We start from the raw sequence: 5,657 nt of genomic DNA, 5'->3' as shown, positions 1-5,657 counted from the left end.
CCTGTGGAGGATGGTAATGAAATACTCCTCTGTGTGTGTCTCAGTAGGTGTGTATCTGGGTGTGTTTGCTATCCTTCTCTCTCAAGTGGGAGAGCATAGGTCAATTACAGAGTGATAAAGACTAAGGGTTGAGGGTGGAACCAAAGCTAGGGGTATGGCAGCTGTTAGCAATAATTATATTTTCATAATTTTGTATTCCAGAAATTAATTATTGACCCAAATTCTAACAAGTGATTTTTGGTTTCAAATTTCCCCATGTGTCCTAATTAAGAAGTGACTGCATTACTCTGTGGTTTATCATCTCTACATCACAGCATATGTTCAAACTATGGGCCCCTGTTTATCCACACTTATCACAATACCTGGGTCTCCCTGACAGGTGATCCAGACTTCATCTGTGTTCATTAGCTCCCCTCTATGTCATTTATAACAGCTATTATCAGGTGTACGTTTAATCAGCCTTGAAGCCAGTTTGGCATCCTCAGTTACACCTCCATCAATGATGCATGAAAAAAATAGAGGGCCAGTAAATGCTATTAATGATCACTCAGAGGGTAAAACCCAAAACCCAGTGATAAGGCTCTGAACTAACCCATTTCATTTGACAAGGTCAAATATCACCAGCAACTAAATGAGTCAAGATCAAAACTACGTAGTTGTCCTTTCTGTGCCAAACTAGTACAGTTGAGACTAGAGGGCTAACAAGGGTGCACCGTAGAGTTTCCACAGATCCTATTACAGTATTAACAATGAGACGCTGCTTTTATTTTTGGCAGTGTATCAATCAGCCGTAGCGTTATGTGTTCGCTTGCTGATGCACAGTCTGTTACAAACACTGAATTATTGAGCTCCTCTGGCAGCTCACCTATCCAGGCAAACATATTCATTCATCACATCCACTGCAACCTGGTTCTGCATTGCCAGGCTGGCTGAAAGGGGACTGGGGCTAGGGACCAATGGATCAGAGGACCAAGGCTGGCCGTCTCTTCATTTTAGACACACCTCAAATACGTGCTGAATCTCACATGAACTTGGCTGTTGATTGGTTATCTTTACACTGCAACTAGTGTGTAAGCCAGTATGAGCTAGTAAATGAGTTTTTAAGTCAAATCAAATTTTGTTAGTCACATGCGCCGAATACAACAGGTGTAGACCTTACAGTGAAATGCTTACTTACGAGCCCCTAACCAACAGTGCAGTTTAAAAAAATATACATATAAGAATATGAGATAAAAGTAACAATTAATTAAAGAGCAGTATAAAAAATAACAATATATACAGGGGGGTACCGGTACAGAGTCAATGTGTGGGGGCACCGGTTAGTTGAGGTAGTATGTACACCTGCTGCTCTTGTGTTTTTACTGGTTTACTAGACGTGTGGATATAACGGTGAGTCACTCATAACACTTTGCCAATAACAAACATAATGTGTGCGCGTGTTCGTTTGTCTTAAAAGGTTATTGACTTTCACATTACTTGTTTCAGGCAGCAGCAATGACTCAGGAGTGACTCAGGAGTCACTATGCAGCATCAGCTTCATGTAAAGAGGAATAAGACAGTAGGGGCCCTTTAGTAATTGACATTCTGACAACAATATTTCAGAACACACACAAGAAACTGATCATTCAGATGATCTGGATAATCTTCTGTCTGACACTGCCATCTTGTGGATATAAACAGGTAGCATTTGGTAAAAGTGAGAACATTTTGACTGAGATATAATGTTATCATAGCAAAGTTTGTAATAAAGTCAAAGTATTCTTACTAGCTTATTATAAATATAAGTATACTTCCGTTCACATCTTGGGTTTTACATTTTATTTTGTTAGTTAAGAAAAAAAAAAGTTTTTTAATTGTTTGTAAATTTACATTTGTAAATACAAAATTTGGCCAAAAGAATAATGAAATTAATGATGCGAAATGTTTTTCAAATAATTTATATTGTAGGTAAAGAATCCGACCATTACCTCATCTCTCCATAATAGGGTCAACTCTTCATAAATATGATCAATTGTAAATCAACTGATGTCTTGCCACAGATTCTTTATATCAGTGGTTCCCAAACTTTTTGTAGTCCCGTACCCCTTCACACATTCAACCTCCCGCTGCGTACCCCCTCTAGCACCAGGGTCAGAACCAGGGTCAGCACACTCTCAAATGTTGTTTTTTGCTATCATTGTAAGTCTGCCACACACACACTACATTTATTAAACATAAGAATGAGTTTTGTCACAACCCGGCTTGTGGGAAGTGACAAAGAGCTCTTATTACACCAGGACACAAATATTAATATAATAATAATAAATAATTTTGCTCTTTATTGAGCCATCTTATATATAAAACCTTACTTGTTCATCAAAAAATAATACAATGATGGAAAGACCTGTGTAACGATATTCGTCTTTCTCTGACGAGCAGTAGTCAAGATCGGACCAATGCGCAACGTGGTATGTGTCCATGTTAATATTTAATAAATAAACTGAACACTGAAAATACAAAATAACAAAGTGAAAGACAGAAACAAAAACTAAACAGTTCTGTATGGTGCAGACACACAACAGAAAATAATCACCCACAAAACACAGGTGGGAAAAGGCTACCTAAGTATGATTCTCAATCAGAGACAAAAATCGACAGCTGCATCTGATTTAGAACCATACCAGGCCGAACATAGAAATACAACAAACAAAAAAGAACATAGACTACCCACCCCAACTCACGCCCTGACCAAACTAACACAAAGACAAAATAAAGGAACTAAGGTCAGAACGTGACAACCTGTGTGTTGTCCTTGTTAATGCAGACAGAGAAGAGCTCCAACTTCTTAATTATAGCCTCAATTTTGTTCCGCACATAGAATATAGTTGTGGAGAGTCCCTGTAATCCTAGATTCAAATCATTCAGGCGAGAAAAAACATCACCCAGATTGTCCAGTCGTTTGAGAAACTCGTCATCATGCAAGCGGTCAGACAAGTGAAAATTATGGTCACTAAAGAAAATTTAAGCTTGTCTCTCAATTTAAAAAAATGTGTCAATACTTTGCCCCTTGATAACCAGCGCACTTCTTCTGTATGTTGTAAAAGCGTTACATGGTCACTGCCCATATCATTGCGTAATGCAGAAAATACACAAGAGTTCAGGGGCCTTACTTGAACAAAGATAACAATTTTCACTGTGTCCAAAACGTTTTTCAAGCTGTCAGGCATTCCCTTGGCAGCAAGAGCCTCTGGGTGGATGCTGCAGTGTACCCAAGCCCCCGTCGGGAGTAACTGCTTGCACGCGCGTTACCACTCCACTATGTGTTGGTATCTGTGCCATCAGTACAGATACCAACACACCTGTATCGTTTTTTTGTGTGCCTTTTCCCACAGCATTGTCCCAGCCATATCTGCGGTAGCAGGAAAAATTAAGTCCTCCACAATAGTATGGGGCTTGCATGTCCTAGCCACTCGGTAGCTCACCATATAAGATGCTTTTAGCCTCTTCTTAATAATGGTATATGTTGCTTTTATACATGTCTTACTACTCAAAAGACGTCTTAATTCTCGATCAAAAAACTCCCATGGCTTATTTTTCAAATGGTTATGTTTCATTTCTAAATGTGTGCGCAAGAGTGAAGGTTTCCTGCAAGAGAGTAACGGTTCATTTGATTGGATGTTAATTATTTGACGAGGCTACCTGTATTTGACATTGTGTTGTTATTTCGCTGAACACTAGATGGTTTAATTTTATTTTGGGTAGTGAAACGAGGCTACTCAGGCGAGAAAAAAACATCACACAAACATATAGCCCCGTTGAAAAATCTAAATGGACTGTTTGAAAATGTGAATCACATTTTTATTTGGAGTACTACCGACGGCATTGCGCATACCCCTTGGGAATAGCCTCTTTACATGAACACAATGCCAAAGATATAATAACACTGTTTCTGGGTGGTCCTTACAGAAGGTACTATTTGAGTTTAGCTTTTTAAACTTTTTAATGTAGTGGTTGGCAGGATAATATTTATTAATAATTTTGTTAATAAGTAGGTACAGTGGGGCAAAAAAGTATTTAGTCAGCCACCAATTGTGCAAGTTCTCCCACTTAAAAAGATGATAGAGGCCTGTAATTCTCATCATAGGTACACTTCAACTATGACAGACAAAATGAGAGACAAAAATCCAGAAAATCACATTGTAGGATTTTTAATGAATTTATTTGCTAATTATGGTGGAAAATAAGTATTTGGTCACCTACAAACAAGCAAGATTTCTGGCTCTCACAGACCTGTGAGATATCAAAATGTATCCAGGCTGTGTAAGGGCTATTTGAACAAGGAGAGTGATTTCATGACCAATTTATGCAGAAATCCAGATAAGGGTTCACATAATTTTTCTTGCCACTGTATATACAGTACCAGCTAAAAGTTTGGACATACCTACTCATTCAAGGGGTTTTCTTTATTTTTACTATTTTTCTACATTGTAGAATAATAGTGAAGACATCAAAACTATTAAATAACACACATGGAATCATGTAGTAATCAAAAAAGTGTTAAACAAATCAAAATCACAAATAAAATGTACAAAATATTTTATATTTTAGTTTCTTCAAAGTAGCCACCCTTTAACTTGATGACAGCTTTGCACAATCTTGGCATTCTCTCAACCAGCTTCATGAGGAATGCTTTTCCAACAGTCTCAAAGGAGTTACCACATATGCTGAGCACTTGTTGGCTGCTTTTCCTTGACTCTGCGGTCCAACTCATCCCAAACCATCTAAACAGGTTCCAGACAGTCCCGAATAGATTTAGGGTTGAATCTGTAGGAGTGCTGCATCAGATAGCCTGGCCTCCACAATCACCAAACCTCAACCCAATTTAGATGGTTTGAGATGACCTCAACTGGACTGAGATGCTGTGGCATGACCTCAAGAGAGCAGTTCACACCAGACATCCCAAGAATATTGCTGAACTGAAACAGTTTTGAAAAGAGGAACGGTTCAAAATTCCTCCTGACCGTTGTGCAGGTCTGATCCGCAACTACAGAAAACATTTGGTTGAGGTTATTGCTGCCAAAGCAGGGTCAACCAGTTATTAAAACCAAGGGTTCACATACTTTTCCCATCCTGCACTGTGAATGTTTACACAGTGTGTTAAATAAAGACATGAACACTTATAATTGTTTGTGTGTTATTAGATTAAGCAGACTGTGTTTGTCTATTGTTGTGACTTAGATGAAGATAAGATCAAATGCTATGACCAATTTATGCAGACGTCCAGGTAATTCCAAAGGGTTCACATACTTTTTCTTGCCACTGTATACATACATGTTTTATCATATTATCATATTTGCATATGTTTTATCATACTTTTATTGTGTAATAGATCATAATGTGTTGAACAGTTTTTTTTCTCTCAGACATAAATAAACAATTCCAGGTTAAAGCCAAAGGTCAAAGCTTTCTAGGGGGTGGAACACTACTACATCAATAAAATATTGCCCTTTTGTTAGATTGATGACTTAAGCCATAGTGAAATAGTGAAAAACAGCTTTCAGCTCAAATCTGTCGTTCTGACCCTGAACAAGGCAGTTAACCCACTGTTCCCCGGTAGGCCGTCATTGTAAATGAGAATTTCTTCTTAAATGACTTGCCTAGTTAATTAAAGGTTACAT

This window comes from Oncorhynchus nerka, linkage group LG18 (assembly GCF_034236695.1).
Source record: "Oncorhynchus nerka isolate Pitt River linkage group LG18, Oner_Uvic_2.0, whole genome shotgun sequence".
Lineage (NCBI taxonomy): Eukaryota > Metazoa > Chordata > Actinopteri > Salmoniformes > Salmonidae > Oncorhynchus > Oncorhynchus nerka.
The sequence above is the reverse complement of the archived record's forward strand: the minus strand, read 5'-3'. Positions refer to the sequence as shown.